Here is a 17465-nt window from a genome sequence, read left to right as displayed (position 1 = left end):
CTTCATCCAATATACCATTAAGAAATGCAGATTTAACATCCATCTGATAAACTTTGAATCCTTTGTAGGCGGCATATGCAAGTAAGGTTCTGACTCCTTCCAATCTTGCAACAGGAGCAAAAGTTTCTCCATAGTCTATTCCTTCTTGTTGAGCATATCCTTTGCATACTAGTCTTGCTTTGTTTCTTGAAACTTTGCCATCTTCATTCAGTTTATTTATGAATACCCACTTAGTTCCAATGACATTTTTATCCTTAGGTCTGGGTACAAGAGTCCATGTCTTGTTTTTCTCTATCTGTTCTATCTCTTCTTTCATAGCCTCTGTCCAACTATCATTTCCCAATGCATCTTTGACATTTCTAGGTTCAAAATCAGCAAGTAAACAAGTACTTTTCAACTTACCTCTTGTCATAGTTCCTTCAGATTTGTCTCCAATGATCTGATCTGCTGAGTGATGTCGTCTGACATACTCGGCTAATACAGGTTTCTTGCCTTTAGAATGAATTTCATCATTGTCCTCTTGTTCTTCAACTGGCTGGTCCGGCTCGGTAAATATTGGCTCGGTTTCTTCAGACTCGATAGACACTGGTTCTGGTTCATCAGACTCGGTAGATACTGGCTCGGTTTGCTCTTTCTGTAACTCGGTTACTGATGACTCGGGAGTAGAAGATTCCTGATTTGCAGATGTATCTGGTATTGTATCAGGTTCAATAGACACAAATCTTCTATAATCTTCTGGTTCTCTTTTGCTTTCTTCTTCAAATCTTTCTGCAAACTCATCAACTTTCACATGTACACTTTCTATAACTTTATGAGTAGACAAGTTCAAACATCTATATGCTTTACTCTTGCAAGAATATCCGAGGAATATACCTTCATCACCTTTCACATCAAATTTTCCTTTTCTAGATTCTTTCAAAATGTAACATTTACTTCCAAATACTTTTAGGTAACTTACATTAGATTTGTAGCCATACCATAATTCATAGGGGGTTTTGAATGAGTCCTTCTTCAGCTGTACTCGGTTCAAGGTATGAACAGCAGTGCTGATAGCTTCCTTCCAGTATTTGATAGCAATATTCTTTTCAATCATTAAGGTTCTTGCACAATCCATGATAGATCTGTTCCTTCTTTCAGTTATTCCATTTTGCTCAGGAGTTCTAAGGGCTGATACTTGTCTTTTGATTCCTCTTTCAATGCAAAAGTTATTGAATTCATGAGAGATAAATTCACCACCTCTGTCTGACCTTAGACATTTAAGTCTTTTACCTGTTTCTTTTTCTACTCTAGCCAAATACCATTTGAACTTTTCAAATGCTTCTGATTTGTTCCTTAAATACATGACAGTCATCATTCTTGAGTAATCATCAACAAAAAGAATGAAGAACTTTTCTCCAGTATAACTTTCAGTTCCTATGGGTCCACATAAATCAGTATGCACAATTTCTAATATATCTTCAGATTGATAGTTTTTGCTTTTGAAACTAGTCTTTCCCATCTTTCCAATTTGACAATTCTTACATAGACCGACCTCAGGTTTCTTTATATCTGGAATACCTCTTACTTTTCTGAATTTACTTATTTTCACTAGGTTTTCAAAATTTACATGACATAACCTTTTGTGCCATAACCAACTTTCTTCAATTTGAGCAATAAAACATGAATTTTCACTTGTTTCAAGTCGGAACAAATTACCTTTTGTTTGAGTGCCTGATGCAATCAGCTTTCCTTGATTATTTAGCAGTTTGGCCTTTCCATGCGTGAATTCCACCTTGAGTCCACTATTAAGTAGCTGTGCCACACTCATCAAGTTGTGATTGAGACCTTCAACCCAGTAGGCATCATCAAATACAAGTTCTTTGGTTATAGGGATTCTACCTCTTCCTTTTATGTAGCGAGGTTCATTATTACCAAACCTTACACTACCTCCTTCATAGTCTATCAGATGTTCAAACTTGGTTTTATCACCAGTCATATGATGAGAGCAACCACTGTCTATGATCCAAGTATCATTTTTGCTTATATGAGAAATAAGTGCCATCTTATCTTCCTCATCATTATCAGAATCATCTCTTATAGCAATATAAACAATTTCATCTTCACTATTATCAGAATCCTTAGCCATAAAGCATGTTTTCTTACCTTTGAATGATTTGTAGTCCTTTTTGCCATTCCATTTGTGATCTTTCTTCTCATCTTTGCTCTACTTGTTTGGGCATCTAGCAGCAATATGACCGACTTCATCACATGAAAAACAGATTAGAGGAACTTTGCTTCTGTATTTTCCTCTGCCTTTGGAATATTTCTTTGCTAGAAGAGCTTCAATTATTTCAAGATCACTGTCTGAACTTGGTTCTGATTCATCTTCACTTTCTGACCGAGATTCCTTTTTCTTTTTGCCTTTCTCTTTGAGTGAAACCTTAGCTTCAAATGCTGATTCCATGTTTTTGGAAGCTGGAACATAGTTGTCATAGTTGTCTAACTCAAATGCAGTTAATCTTCCAACTATGGCCTCTAAATTTATCTTGTGATTTGCTTCACATCTTCTTTCCTGAATTGCAGAAACTCTGATTGCATAAATGGGTAGTAATGTTCTGAGAACTTTGCTTATGACTGTTTCCTCTGAGATATCACCTCCAGAAGCTTTGATTGCACTGACACTGGCTTTGACTCTTTCAACATATTTTGCAATATTTTCATCCTCACTCATTTTTAATTCATCAAACTGTCCTCTCAAGCTTTCTGCTTTGGCTCTCCTCACATTGTCATCACCACCATAGATATCTTTCAGCTTGTTCCACATTTCAAATGCAGTTTTGCAATCTTTGACATCATCAAACTCTTCATAGCTTAGGGCAGATGCAATGTCTATCATCATGATGTTATAAGTCTTCTTTGCAGCAATATCAGCAACAGTTAGTCTACCAAGTTCAGAATGTTCGGCAAAGCAGTTAGACAGAGTCTACCGAGTTCAGAATGTTCGGCAAAGCAGTTAGACAGAGTCTACCGAGTTCAGATGGTAAGAGAAGCAAGTTACAGAGTCTACCTAGCACTCCAGTATGCTATACCGAGTTCGCAGTCTTTACCGAGTTAAGTCGGTCTTCGAAGAATATGTAAAAGAAAGTCAGTCTTTACCGAGTTCGCAGTACTTACCGAGTTCAGTCGGTTACCGAAGAATCAGCAGTGTTCACCGAGCATCAGTGAAATGTTTATGCAGCCGACCGAAGCAATATTTATTTATTGAAACTTGTATATGTAGCCGACCTATGTAATATTCATTTTAACTTGTAATTAGGCCGACTTGGTAACCTGAATGGTATATATGAGAGATCAAGTTGCGATTTCGAAGTGTGGTGGAGTATGAAAAGTATGGAAATGTGAAGGAGCAGAAATGTGCAAATTCTGATGAAGGATCAGTGATATCCTTAAGATGCAGAAAAGATATATGTGATCAGTAAGGATCTATTGGTGCAGAACAAAGATCTGTATCAGCAAGATAAGTTGTATTTAATTCAGATCACTTCATTGTTGCTTTCTAACCATTGTAGCAGTGATACCGAAATCTCTTAACAGAGTTGGTCTAACAACCATTTTGTAAATCCTCTGACAAGGTGACAATTCGGTTGAATTGCTCTTAAGACCTTTCACAAGGCCACTCCTAGCAGGGTGATCAAATCCTCTAATAGGGTCACACCTAACAGTGTGTTTTGTAACCTTTAACAGGGTTGGCTCCTAACAGGGCTCACTTCAGAAGAGTGAAAATCAGTAACTAGTTACATTGGTGGTTTTCCCAAAATTGAGTTTCCACGTTATATCTGGTGTTACTTATGTTCATTTTATTTGTCTTATGCATGTTAATGTTTAATGAACAATGATAAGTTAATTTACCGAGTTTCATCAGTTTACATTTAAGACATCTAAGGGACTTGTGGATTTATTTTTGTGGTAACTGATTCACCCCTCCCCTCTCAGTTACTCCATCCATATTTCCAACATAAGATGGTGTAAATCAAGCCTCGGGTAGATACAAATGTACAGACAGATATTGAGATATCGACTAAAACAGAGAGTGGAAAAGTTAATGATGTACATGATACTAATTTTGAGGAGAACAGTCCGCTAGGTACAAATGTACAGGTTGAGGTTATAGTTCCTTTAGAGGAACCGATAGTTTTAGAGACTGCACCAAGTGGTGAAGTCATTGGTGCAAGTGAGGAAGCTATAAAAGATAAATCATTAGAGGAGAAGAGAGGGGAATCTGGCAGGGAACCGGTAGTTGGTCCATCATTGTTGTCAATAGACACCTTGTAGATTGTAAAGAAAAACATAACCGAGATGAGTCCTACTAAACTCATGATGATGGCAGCACAAAAACTAATGAGGGAGGGTTCTATAGATAAAGGGATTATTGATCAGTCAATCACTGTTTTACACAGAGTAGTCCCAAAGTGCAAGATTGACAATGAAGTAAGCCCCAACGAAAAGCTTAAGACAATTAGTGATCACATTTCAAAGGATTTTCAATCCTTACAACAGATTTCAAACCGACAAGCACTAGAGAGGTTCACTCAAGCTAAGAGAGCTGCATTTGATCTGGTGATTGAATCTGAGAAGAAGAAGATTGATGATAAGTTGAAACTGTTAGAAAATTCTTTGAAGCAGTGTACAAATATTTATAGGGTATTTTGTAATACTGATATTCTTATAGTTAATGAGGATAAGAAGATAAAAGAATTTTAGGAGAAAATTTGCAAATATAGCTAATTCTTTTACTGGATTGACTTCATTGACTACATCCATTGATGGTCAAATTTTGATTTTGGAAGCCCAAATTTCTATTCTTGATAAGAAAAGAGACAAAATTATAAGAAGAGCTAGAAGTCTGAGAGGCTTGGTGAGTCCCCAATTGGATTCACTCAATGTACATAGGAAAGAATGTATGGATATGATGGGAAAGACCACACCGACAAAGGTAAATGAGAAAGAGTCATTTGCACATATATTAAGTGGACTTGTATCCATTTCTGACACTTTCAAAACTAGTTGGGATACTTATCTTGAGCTATTGGAGAAGGCTTATTCGGAAAAAATTGAAATTTGTTAAGCTCCGGTAAGATATTTTTGGGATATTCATTGTATAGTTTCTTTTTGGATCTTTGACATTCTTTTTATAATTTTTGATGGTATTGATGTCAAAGGGGGGATGATATAGACATGAAAAAGAATAGAAGGAGTTGTATACATTAGGGGAGATATGGAGATATGGACATATGGGAGTATGTAGTATTTTGCATTAATGAATATTCAGCTCAAGGGGAGTAGGTAGGAGGGAACCAACAGATGAAACCTTGACCATTTTTCACATGAGTGTTGCCATCAATGCCAAAGGGGGAGATTGTTGGAAATTGACACTCAATTGGTTGATTTCACTATGTTGTCATTGATGGCAACACGGTATCTTATTCCAGCTTCATGTTTTGGTTCAGTTGTGTACCAGTAGGAACTTCACAGACACTACATTAACACTGGCACTAATGGGACAAAATGATTTCTTAGGTTACCAACAATGCAGGCCAACATGGTTTATAATATGGTTATCGGTATTGGAGGTTGACATATTTTGGATCCGGCATTGGTAATTTTTTTTAATATTTATGCATTCATGTTATCTAGCTGACATGCAATTTGATATTGTAATTATCTTTGTAAGCTGACATAATGCATGATAAGTTGTATAGGGTATATAGGTTAGTTGGATTAGATCATTTTCTGATAGGAGATTATGGATATGTGAAATATATTAGAGAGATTATGCATGTGAGGATATTTATGTAAAATTTATTTTGGTAAAGGGTTTAGGGTTTCAGACCGGAACAGACAAATCTTAAACCAAAACTTTATTCTGGCATAAAAGATGTTATCTTAGTAGTTCATGTTGGCAGTTGACACTCTATTGGTTATGTTTCATTATTTTGTCATTGATGGCAACATGTTTTTGGGTTCAGGCTTCATATGTTATACCGAAAGGTACCTCACAGACTCTACACTGACATCGGCACCGACATTGACACCAACAGGATAGAAGATTTCTTTGGTCATCGGAAATGCAGGCCGACATGGTACGATATGGATATCGGTATTGGAGGTCGATACATCTTGGATCCATCATCAGACACTTGTTTAATGCTTATTCATATATATTATAAGGCCGACATGTATTATGTAATTATATATATCCTTGTAAGCTGACATAAGGCAAAAATTTGTATAAAGCATATATAGGATATGCACAGATAGAAAAATGAATGAATGTGTAAGGTTGTGGATATAATATAATGTGAAATATATCAGAGAGACTATGTGTTGGCATATGGACACTCCAATGAGACATTGTGTGTGATTGAAGGTTTTGTCATTGATGGCAACCTTGCAATCCTATGGCACTGGCAAGACATTATACCGGCAAAAGCATTAAACAAGCAACCTTGCAATCCTATGGCACCAGCAAGACATTATACCGACAAAAGCATTACATAGGCAACCTTGCAATCCTATGACACTGACAAGACATTATACCGGCAAAGCATTATTCAAACAAGATAGTGCACCGGCATCAGCAAGATCAATCTACATCGGCACCGACACAGAAGATGTACACCGGCACAAAAGGAAACATGTATATCGGCACAGAGGCTGACATGATTTTTGATATGTAATATTTTGTTTATTATTGTAAGCCGACTTGGCAAATTGTAAAATGACTCTTGTATATAAAAGAGATCATTGTAGACATTTGTAGGATATGGATAGGAAGCATAAATAAATTATAAGGCAGACCTAATGTGCGAATTATAGGTCCAGGGTATATGTAAAGAACAGAGCAAGAACTGATACTGAATCTGGCATTGAAGATGCTATTGTAAAGCAGTACAAAATATTGGATTTGTGTAAATCTTCATTGTAAGTCAGTGTGACTTCTTATTGAGCAGTGAGCTCTAGGCAGTTGGCCTTCCTGCATGTGCAGGCTCCTATTGTAAGTAATATTCTCTTATTGGTCAATAAGTGAATATTGTGGGTCACAAATCCCACCGAGGTTTTTCCCACACCAGGTTTCCTCATGAAACATCTTGTGTTATGGTGTTCTTTTCATGTGGATGTTTTTGATTCTGATATTTACATTAATTCTTGCATACTGGTATACTATTACTTTATGTTCTGCATATTCAGTTTTAAGAAAATTTTATTACCGGTCAGATACTTATTCACCCCCCCCTCTCAGTATCTGTGAGAACCCTAAAAATTGGTATCAGAGCTTCATCCTCTATTTTCAGAAGCCTAATAGCTTGAGGAAGATCTTGACACCGGTAAAGATGGAAAATCTGATGAAGCAACTTGAAGGAGCTCTTACTGACTATGATGCAGAGAAGTTGAAAATAATCAAATTAGAAGATGATTTTAAAGCAGCTTAGGACATTATTCAGGCACTTCAAGAAAATCTTACTATTACAAGAAATAAGAGAAGAGAACTTTGTGAAAAATTGCAAAATGAGAATGATGAAAAGGAATCACTAAATGATATGATAAGCAAATTGAAACAAGAGATCATGACAACAAAAAATGAAATGCAGGATATTACTATGAGATTTTGCAAAGAGATTGAGGACAGCAAGAAGAATAAAGAAGAGTTGACCAGAAGACTAAGTGATGTAGAAAATGAGAACACAAGACTTAGCTATGAAAATGACATGTTGAAGACAGATCTGATGCATACTCAGAATGACCCAAATGAACTAATGAGACAAAAAGAAATCTTGGAAAGGGAATTGGAAACTACAAATCAACAAAAAGAAAAATTCAAGAAAAGCTCAAAAGAACTTGGTACCTTATTGAAGAATCAAAAACCCAAAGGTGACACTTCTGGAATTGGATTTGAAGTTGGAGAAAGCTCCGGTACTGCAAATACCCAGGATGACAGCAAACCGGTAAGACCTTCTAATACTTACAAATTCAATGGAAAATTCTTTAACTAAAATAAATTTGGTCATAGGGCGAATGAATGTAGATCTAGGAATTATCAGAACATCAATCCTCCCACCGGTCAATTCTCTAAATGCAACAAAATTGGTCATAACTCTGAAAATTGCAGAATGAATGTAAGATGTTATGTGTGTGGAAGATTTGGTCATTTATCAAATAAATGTAGAACACAAACTAGCATAGGTTATGGGAAAGCTATTCAGAAAAATAATGTGACTTGTTATGCATGTAACAAGATTGGTCATATTGCTAAATTTTGTAGAAGTAAAGGTACACCGGTAGATAACAAAAGCACTAGTTTGAAAGGTAAAGAAAAGGTTGAAGAAGTTAAGCAAGAATTCTCAAAGAAATTGATTAGAAAAGGTGATATAAATATTGGGGATACTCCTCCATCAGTAGAGCCAACAAATGCTCCACCGGCAGGACAATATGATGCTCCACCAACAGGACAAAGCAACGCTCCACCGGTAGGATGTTCTTTATCAAATTGAAGAAAATTGTCTTGAGGGTTTGGCAAACAAATGACTCATGTGCTATTATTCCCTCGGTTAGAGAAAAGAAGTTGAAAATCATTCATTACCAACAAACAAAGTTAAGCTAATACATTACCAACAAGAAATTAATGTGGTAGGTAGCAGAAAAGACTTTATAAGATAAGGTTTTTGGCTCCATTTCATTTCATCGTGAATTCAATCTTTCAGAGAGTGCAGAGATTTCTGAGCTAAGGCATTCCGAGCAAAGAGGCAAAGCACTTTAGCAATCAATCCATCCAAAGGCAGAAAAAGGTATTTATCATCATGGCATCTTCCTCTGCACTTGAATTCATAGTAAACCCTACAGTAGTTGAAGTTATAAAATGACCTAGGCCCATGTTTCAGCTAGTTCCCAAGGTAGCTAAGAAAGATGACAACACAGGTGCTTTTTCAAAAATTCCAAAAGGTGTTGTTTATGCAGAAGACCATAGAATGTATATTCATTGCAACATAGAGGAATTAGGTGATGAAGAAATCAAAAACATGTATAAGTATGTTATATGTGACAACTTTGGAAATGTGAAACCTGAACATAAAATTGTTGAAACCCTAGGATTCACTGAAATCCTCTGCATTCCTGAATTTCCCAAGGAAGTGGTTAGGATAATTTTAAGCAAGGTACATGGTTCATTCTTTTGGCTTGACTCAGTGCATAAAATCACAAAGGAAGCTGTGAAAGCAGTAACAGGGTTACCTTCCACCGGTAACATACCTGACAAAACCAAGAAGGTCTCCAATGACTTAGTAACAAACTTAACTGGTGCAACATCCGACAAGAGATCATTGAGGGTTAATGATGTGACCGATACAAATGTTAGAATTGTTAGCATGATTTTAGGTTACAAAGCAACTCATGCTAATAGGCTTAACTCAGTTTCCAGTTTATGCATAGAGAGTGCTTATGACATGGTGAAGGACAATGTGAAAATTGATATCTGTGAATGGTTAAAGGATGAGTTAATTGACAATTTAGTAAAAATAAAAAAGGATAAGAAAGGAACCTTTAGATTTGGAAATTTACTTGTATGCTTAATGCTACATATAACCAAATAGGCTCCTAGCATAGGCAACAAGAATTTTGGATTTGACATACCGGTAGGAAAACAATTGTCTAACTTGTTCAACAACATGGGTGAAAACAGAGAAAAGAATATCAATGAGTATTTTCAAGCACTAAAGGTCAAAATGAATAAAAGAATCAGACTATCACAAGAAATTATCAATAAATACAAGGATGATATATGTTTTGTAATAAAAAAGGATGAGATCTGGATGGAAGCAGTCATCCTAAGAACAATCTGGGTAACAGAGATGTGGTATGAAATAGATGACCACATAGTGGAAACTTATGCCAAAGCACTTCTGGAAGCCCCCAATGAACCAAAGGAAGAAGTATTTGGTAGTGCTGAGACTATCGAAAGTCAAATTCAATCTAAAAAGAGAGTGAAAAAGGTTGAGGCATTTGTGAGAAAAGGAACCAGACAAGAAAAAGCCATAAAAGAAGATGTATTAAAGAAAACTAGCATAACTGAAGATGAGTTGGCAGCCCAACAACCTGAAACTCATCTATTACCAGTATGTACTTCCTCAAAAGGTGATATACCAACAACTTTCAAAAGAGTTGTTAGGAAAAGAGACCCCTCACCAGTAACCACTCCTTCACCTAGAAGGACAAGACAAAAGCAACAAGCCGTGAGATCTCCGGTCAGGAAAGTCACACCTAAGAAGAAGCTGACCCCCAAAGAGAACAAGAAGACAAACACTGACTTGGCCCCTCTTGACATATTACTGAATGAGATCACAGAGAAAGGAAAATTGAAAAACATAGGGAAAATCTATGACACCCTATCAGATGATGAGAAAGGACAAGCTGAAGAGAGTTTCATATTACACATGGACATGTATAAAAAGTTTTTGCTGCAAGTCCTAAATGAAATTCCTAATGAACTATATAAAAGAATTGAGGCCAAAAGGCAAGGAATAATTGAGTTGGATAAGAAAATAAAAATAGAAAAATTACTTGTAGTATACCCGGTCAACTCACCTAAGGAAATTGATGATTTGATAGCTCAGGCCAACCGGATAGTTTTTTCCACTACACACCGACAAATTTCACTAATGGTAGGTAGAGTTACAGAAGTTTCAGAAGAAACAGAAAATGGTTGGGATATATTCTTGGTTGAAAAAGAAAAACAAGAAGAATATAGGAATCCCAAGCCCATTCTGGTATATCAAAAGGACAAAGGGAAAGGTAAAGTTGGTGGACCACCAAGTATCAAGATCAGAGACAACTTACCCCCACCTCCTTTAAATACTCCACCGGCAAAAACAACAACTGCAGAAGATCAATCGGCAGCTGAGAGTATGGACACAGAGGATAATAATCCTAATCTTGAAGTCCTATATATTGTGAATGTTGATACTCAGAAAATCAACATAGTGGTAGATAAGGATACAACAGATAAATTAGGAAACAAAGAGCAACCGGAAGTAGATTCAGAGAAAAAGATGGAATCTGGAACACAAACAAAGAAACCAACAGAGCTAAAGGCTCCAGAACAGATTCCACTGGTAAGAAATGATGCAGGAAAACCAATGCTTAAAGAGATGGAGACACAAAAGGACCTACCAGAGGTCAATACTAGCATGGTCACTTCCACCAACACTCAGTTTGTTGGATCACCATCAAATGTAATAGAGGTATTGCTTGAATCTATCAAGAAAATAACTCATTATAGCTCACAAGCTTATAAAGCGATAGATGATTCAATTCCAATTTTGAAATCAATAGCTCCCAATTGTAATATAGCCAACAAAGATTCTTTAGGCCAGTTGGATACACTTTGTAAATATATTTCTGGAAATTTTGAGCAAACAAAGGTAGAATCTATAAAGGAAAGTGTAGAAAAAGAGAAACAAAAATTCTTTGAGGAAGGAATAAAGAAGTGTAATAGGGAATTTGACACACTTCTACTAGAACTATGCAATTTATTGAAAGAGCACAAAACTCTGTACAAAGACACCTGTAAGATAAACTTTTTGACCATAGATGTAGACAAAAAGATGAGCAAGATACAGGTAGAGATAAATAAACTTGCAGATAATTTTGTTAACTCACCTGATGCATTATCAGTTTTTGAGGAAAAGATAACAAATTTTGAGGAAGAATTGCTCAATTAGAAAGAGAGAAAGAGAAAATAATAAACAAGGCAAAATTCTTGAGATCTAAAATAAGTCCAAGATTGGACTATTTAGCATCTTTGTGGAAGGAAATCTCAGAGGCACTAACTCAGGGAAGCAAAACACTAGCAGAGCACTTGCAGCATCTCACTGTTACAGTATACAGAACTAAGATAGCAATAAAAGATAGCAAGAAGTTTATGGATGGAATGAACTTAATTTTGGGAGATATTCTTCAGATAATAACCACCCAACTACAAGGTTGAGGTTAAGAATTGGTACAACTACAAAAGCTACTAACCTTTGTCATTGATGCCAAAGGGGGAGTACTAGGATGAGAAAATTCAAAGCACAGGGATCACATGCTTAGGGGGAGCTCTCACATTTTTGGTAACATTTTTGGTCTACACATTTTTGGATATCTTTTTGAAATTTCTCATGAGTGTTGCCATTAATGCCAAAGGGGGAGATTGTTGGCATATGGACACTCCAATGAGACATTGTGTGTGATTGAAGGTTTTTTCATTGATGGCAACCTTGCAATCCTATGGCACCGACAAGACATTATACCGACAAAAGCATTACACAGGCAACCTTGCAATCCTATGGCACCGGCAAGACATTATACTGGTAAAAGAATTACATAGGCAACCTTGCAATCCTATGACACCGACAAGACATTATACTAGCAAAGCATTATTCAAACAAGATAGTGCACCAGCATCAGCAAGATCAATCTACACTGGCACCGGCACAAAAGATGTACACTGGCACAAAAGGAAACATGTATACTAGCACAGAGGCCGACATGATTTTTGATATGTAATATTTTGTTTATTATTGTAAGTCGACTTGGCAAATTGCAAAATGACTCTTGTATATAAAAGAGATCATCATAGACATTTGTCGGATATGGATAGGAAGCATAAATAAATTATAAGGCAAACCTAATGTGCGAATTGTAGGTCCAGGGTATATGTAAAGAACAGAGCAAGAACTAGTACTGAATCTGGCATTGAAGATGCTATTGTAAAGCAGTACATAATATTGGATTTGTGTAAATCCTCATTGTAAGTTAGTGTGACTTCTTATTGAGTAGTGAGCTCTAGGCAGTTGGCCTTCCTGCATGTGCAGGCCCCTATTGTAAGTAATATTCTCTTATTGGCCAGTAAGTGAATATTGTGGGTCAAAAATCCCACCGAGGTTTTTCCCACACCGGGTTTCCTCATGAAACATCTTGTGTTATGGTGTTCTTTTCATGTGGATGTTTTTGATTCTGATATTTACATTAATTCTTGCATACCGATATACTGTTACTTTATGTTCTGTATATTCAGTTTTAAGAAAATTTCATTACCAGTCAGATACTGATTCACCCCCCCCTCCTCAGTATCTGTGGGAACCCTAACACTATGTATGTGAGTAATTAATTGTAAGGGTTATTCCGGTACTGAGGTTTTAACTGGAACATACAGAGCTTAATCTAGAAGTGTGTTCTAGCATAGGAGATGCTATACTAAGCAGTTCACTATTCTCCAAATTTTAGTCTAGGTTATTACGTATTCAATAGGACTCCTTTTGTGAACAACAATGTTCTCTAGGTTGTAAGCCTTCCTACAAGTGCAGGCCCCAACATATATTGTAATATCTCTTCATATGGCCAGTGGATTGATATTTTGGGTCACAAATCCCACTGCGGTTTTTCCTCATTGAGGTTTTCCACGTATAAATATGCGTGTTATGGTTCTCATTTATATGTTTGACTTATTGGTTGCATTACTTCTTTCAATTCTATTTATATAGGTATACCGGTTGGTGTATGTATGTTTTGTTAAAGCTAAAATCTTTTATTCTGGTATAAAACAGATTCACCTCCCCCTCTTAGTGTTGTTGGTTTCCAATAGTTCAACACTTCTCCGGATTATAGTCTTGATTTATATGTAGTCAGTGAGGCTCCATTTTTTATTGAGCAATGTGCTCTAGGCTGTAAGCCTTCCTACAAGTGCAAGCCCCTTATATTTTGTAATATCTCTTCATATGGCTAGTGGATTGATATTGTGGGTCACAAATCCCACCATGGTTTTTCCTCTTTGATTCTCATTTATGTGATTGGCTTATTGGTTGCTTTACTTCTTTCAATTTTGTATGTACTGGTATAGTAGTTGGTGTATGCATGTTTTAATAAGGTTAAAATTGATCATTTTGGTATAAAACTAATTCACCCCCCGCTCTCAGTGTTATTGGATTCCAACACGATCATCTTTCATGTTGGCAATCTCACGGACCAAACCAGTCAATTTGGTATTGACCCTCCAATGTGGCAAGCAGGTCCACCCTTATCATGATGTGGCATATCCAACTCATCGCTTATTTATCCACTTTTCAGTGACCCCACCATTGTCTTTCCTTGGCCTGCCATGAAAACGTGGCATAATCTCATGATGTTGCGGTTCATAATCTCCTTGTATCTCTTGATCGCGGGGTTATGAAAATTGTTAGATCTGCTCTCTATTTACTTTCCAACTGCATCAATTACTTAACAATGGCCGCTAACTCTCATGCACTTCTTGGACCAGTATTAAAACATCATCATTTAATATAAGCACGTGCAAAAATATACATCCTTAGTAACTCAAGTTTTACCATCTGGGAACCGGTAATATTAAAAGTTTGAAAGGTCAAACTGCTGGCTCACCCTTTTCCACTGAGGACACATGGCATCATCTTGTGATGTTGCGGTCTTTATCTTCCTTGCACCTTCAACCACGGGGAAGCGCAGACCATCAGATCTATCCTTCCTTTATCCACCGGCTGAACTATTAAAAATATTAGACTTAGGAAAATTTATAAGCGCAGGCATAAATATTAAAAGGGATGGACCATAGGGAAATTTTTCGTGCAACTTAGGAAAAACCATAGAGGGCTCGGTCGAACACAACTTAATGCTTAGGAATTACAATGGCCCTACCCAAGTTAAGAAACCCTTGGCTTAAGTGGAAAAAGGTAATGACGAAACATAATAGGCTTGGGGTTTTTCTTTTACAAGACTTAATCAAAAATCACAACCCCTAAAACCATAAACTTTGAAAATTCAACAGAGGGCAAGATAAATCTAGAAAAACCAAAATTTACCCAATGGCCATAATTTTGCAAAACATAATTTTAGGTCCTTTCAGTGTTTCTAGTTGGGGAGGTTCATTTCACAAGAATGAAATGATAATTCCAAAATCTTTGGTGAAGTAGACCATTTGTAGAGCAAACCAAAGGAAGTTACCTGGACAGGGCAACTTCAACAGAAAGGAAACTACACTAATATGTATAAAACCTAACTAATGCTCATGGATAATATTGATGTAGAGGGTCAGGGGTTTTAGATGACTTCAAGAAAATATGTTTTCAAGTGCTTCACACTCCTTGCATTTGCCTAGTGTTTCCAAGGCACCTTAAGGCTTCAAAGGGGCAAATCAATACCCAACTCTCCACTATGACTCCTAGTGTCTTCAACCACTTATTCCAACCCAATTCAACAATTTTAAATTATTTTTAAGGTTTCAAGACTTCTCCATGCTCTTAAACCCCACTATGCCTGCTACTAGCCCTAGAGCCCCAATTAGCCCACTTGAGGCTGAATTAATTCAGTTTCTCCAATTTTTCCAAAATAACTTTCAAAAAAAAATAGCTTTTTGGATACCCTTTTCGGCTTACTACAACATATATCAAAATTAGGTATGGTTGTTTTGGACCATGCCTTTTCTGTCCTAAGACTGAGACTATTTTTGATGCAAAAACCCGCACTTTTACAAAGCAAGTATATAAAATACTTATCCTCCAACCTTTAAACTCTCAATAGTAGTTTTTTATGACTCCAAACCAAGGAAAATCCAATTTTTTAGGTTCTATGATCTTGTTTAATGTGCAAACCCCAAAGCCCTCACCAATAGGCTCCCAAAACCAAGGGTTTCTTGATTAATCACTCTCCCAGAATTGCTGCAACTTAATAAAGGTTCATAAACCTTCTCCTAGACCATATTAGACATATCCAATCATTAAACTACCCCTTTGTTAAGGTAGATCTTCTGCTGCTATAAGCTTGCTATGCTTCCTACTCACTTCTCCTTCATCCAACTCACAGTGATCACCTACAAACCCACTCTTCCTACAAGTTATATTGTTATAATAATAATTTAAAAGTTATAGGGAGCCCATTCCATGAGTATCAGATTCCTACATTCAAGGAATGGCTCCAAGTTGCATTTTGTGTCTTCAATGCCAATGGCAAAACCCAAAAATTTAAGTACAGTCAGCAATAAATAGAAAAATATGATCAAAAACCTCTACAAAAGAATTCAAAAACACTTATTATAATGCTCAATGATTTCCCATGTCTTATACCATGAAATATCAATCACTTTCAAGCAACAAAACACAAGAAATTGCAAGAAAATGAAGGTTTTATTCACTTTTTCTATCAAATCCGTACAACATCCGTACTATATCATCCAACCCCACCAAAATGGAATTCCAAGGTTTTATAATACCTTCCCCTAACTTCCCAAACCGAATTCCATCAGTTATTCATGATAAAAATGCTTAACAAACAAGTTTTTAGCTTTTCCCCCCAAAATGACACTAGCCACTATTTTCAAATTTTTGAATTTAAAACTCTTATGAAATGGACTTCTACCCCAACCTAATGACTTCTAAAGGATAAAAATGATTTATCAAATAGTTCTAAACACCTTTGAGACCCTTACCAATTCTATACCCATGAAAGCCTATATTTGGTCCTATAGCCTTATTAGGTCCATTAGGACAATTAATCATTACAATAAAATGCCATAATTGGCTTCAAGACATCATAGTTGAGTCTATTAGACCCATACACCTCCTTGTCATGCTTCCATGGTGTCCTCCAACTTGTCTTCATGCCTAGTACCCCTACACCATACTCCCCACCAAACAATGAACTCTTGTCCCAAGAGTGACCAGTCTTGTGCCAACCACCTAATGATGATGTCTTCTGATTTTCAATAGGGAAAAGGTACTCTCCAAAGGTAATCTTCCTCCTACTACAACCTTCATTCACTTTACCAAAAGCATTAGTATCAAAAAGCTGATTTTGAGTCCTTTGTCTAGGACCTTGTGTCTTCACCTCTTCTTGCCTTCTCATATCACTGTTCTGATCTGATACCATCTGCAAACTCAAAGGTTTAACCACATCTCTCTGCTCAATCATAGGACAATCAATGTCCCCAAATTTTATGCTCTTAAAGTCCCAATCTTGCTACTCCTTAGGACTGTTGTTCTGCTGCAACTTAGTTTGATTCATCCAACCAGTATCCTTGACCTCACTACCTTGCACACACATCCTAATTTTGTCTCCAAAACAGATTACATTATGTTCATTCTTCTCCTTACAAGGTAAAGGTGTTAAACTATATCTTTTGTTGTCCTTATGAACCAAATATGTATTTGTATATCCATCATAGATTGTCCTCCTTAAATATTGCCATGGTCTACCCAATATTATATGGCCACAAGTCATAGGTATAACATCACATAAAACATTATCATGATATGGACCAATTGAGAAATCAACATAAGCCCCCTGACTAATCATTACATGCTGCTCTTGACTAATCCAAGTGGCATTATAAGGATTAGGATGATCAAATGTTTGCAATCCCAACTTAGAAACCATATCAAATGAAACAA

Source organism: Cryptomeria japonica, chromosome 3, assembly GCF_030272615.1.
Source record: "Cryptomeria japonica chromosome 3, Sugi_1.0, whole genome shotgun sequence".
In the NCBI taxonomy this organism is placed as follows: Eukaryota; Viridiplantae; Streptophyta; class Pinopsida; order Cupressales; family Cupressaceae; genus Cryptomeria; species Cryptomeria japonica.
This window is presented reverse-complemented; position numbering follows the sequence as displayed.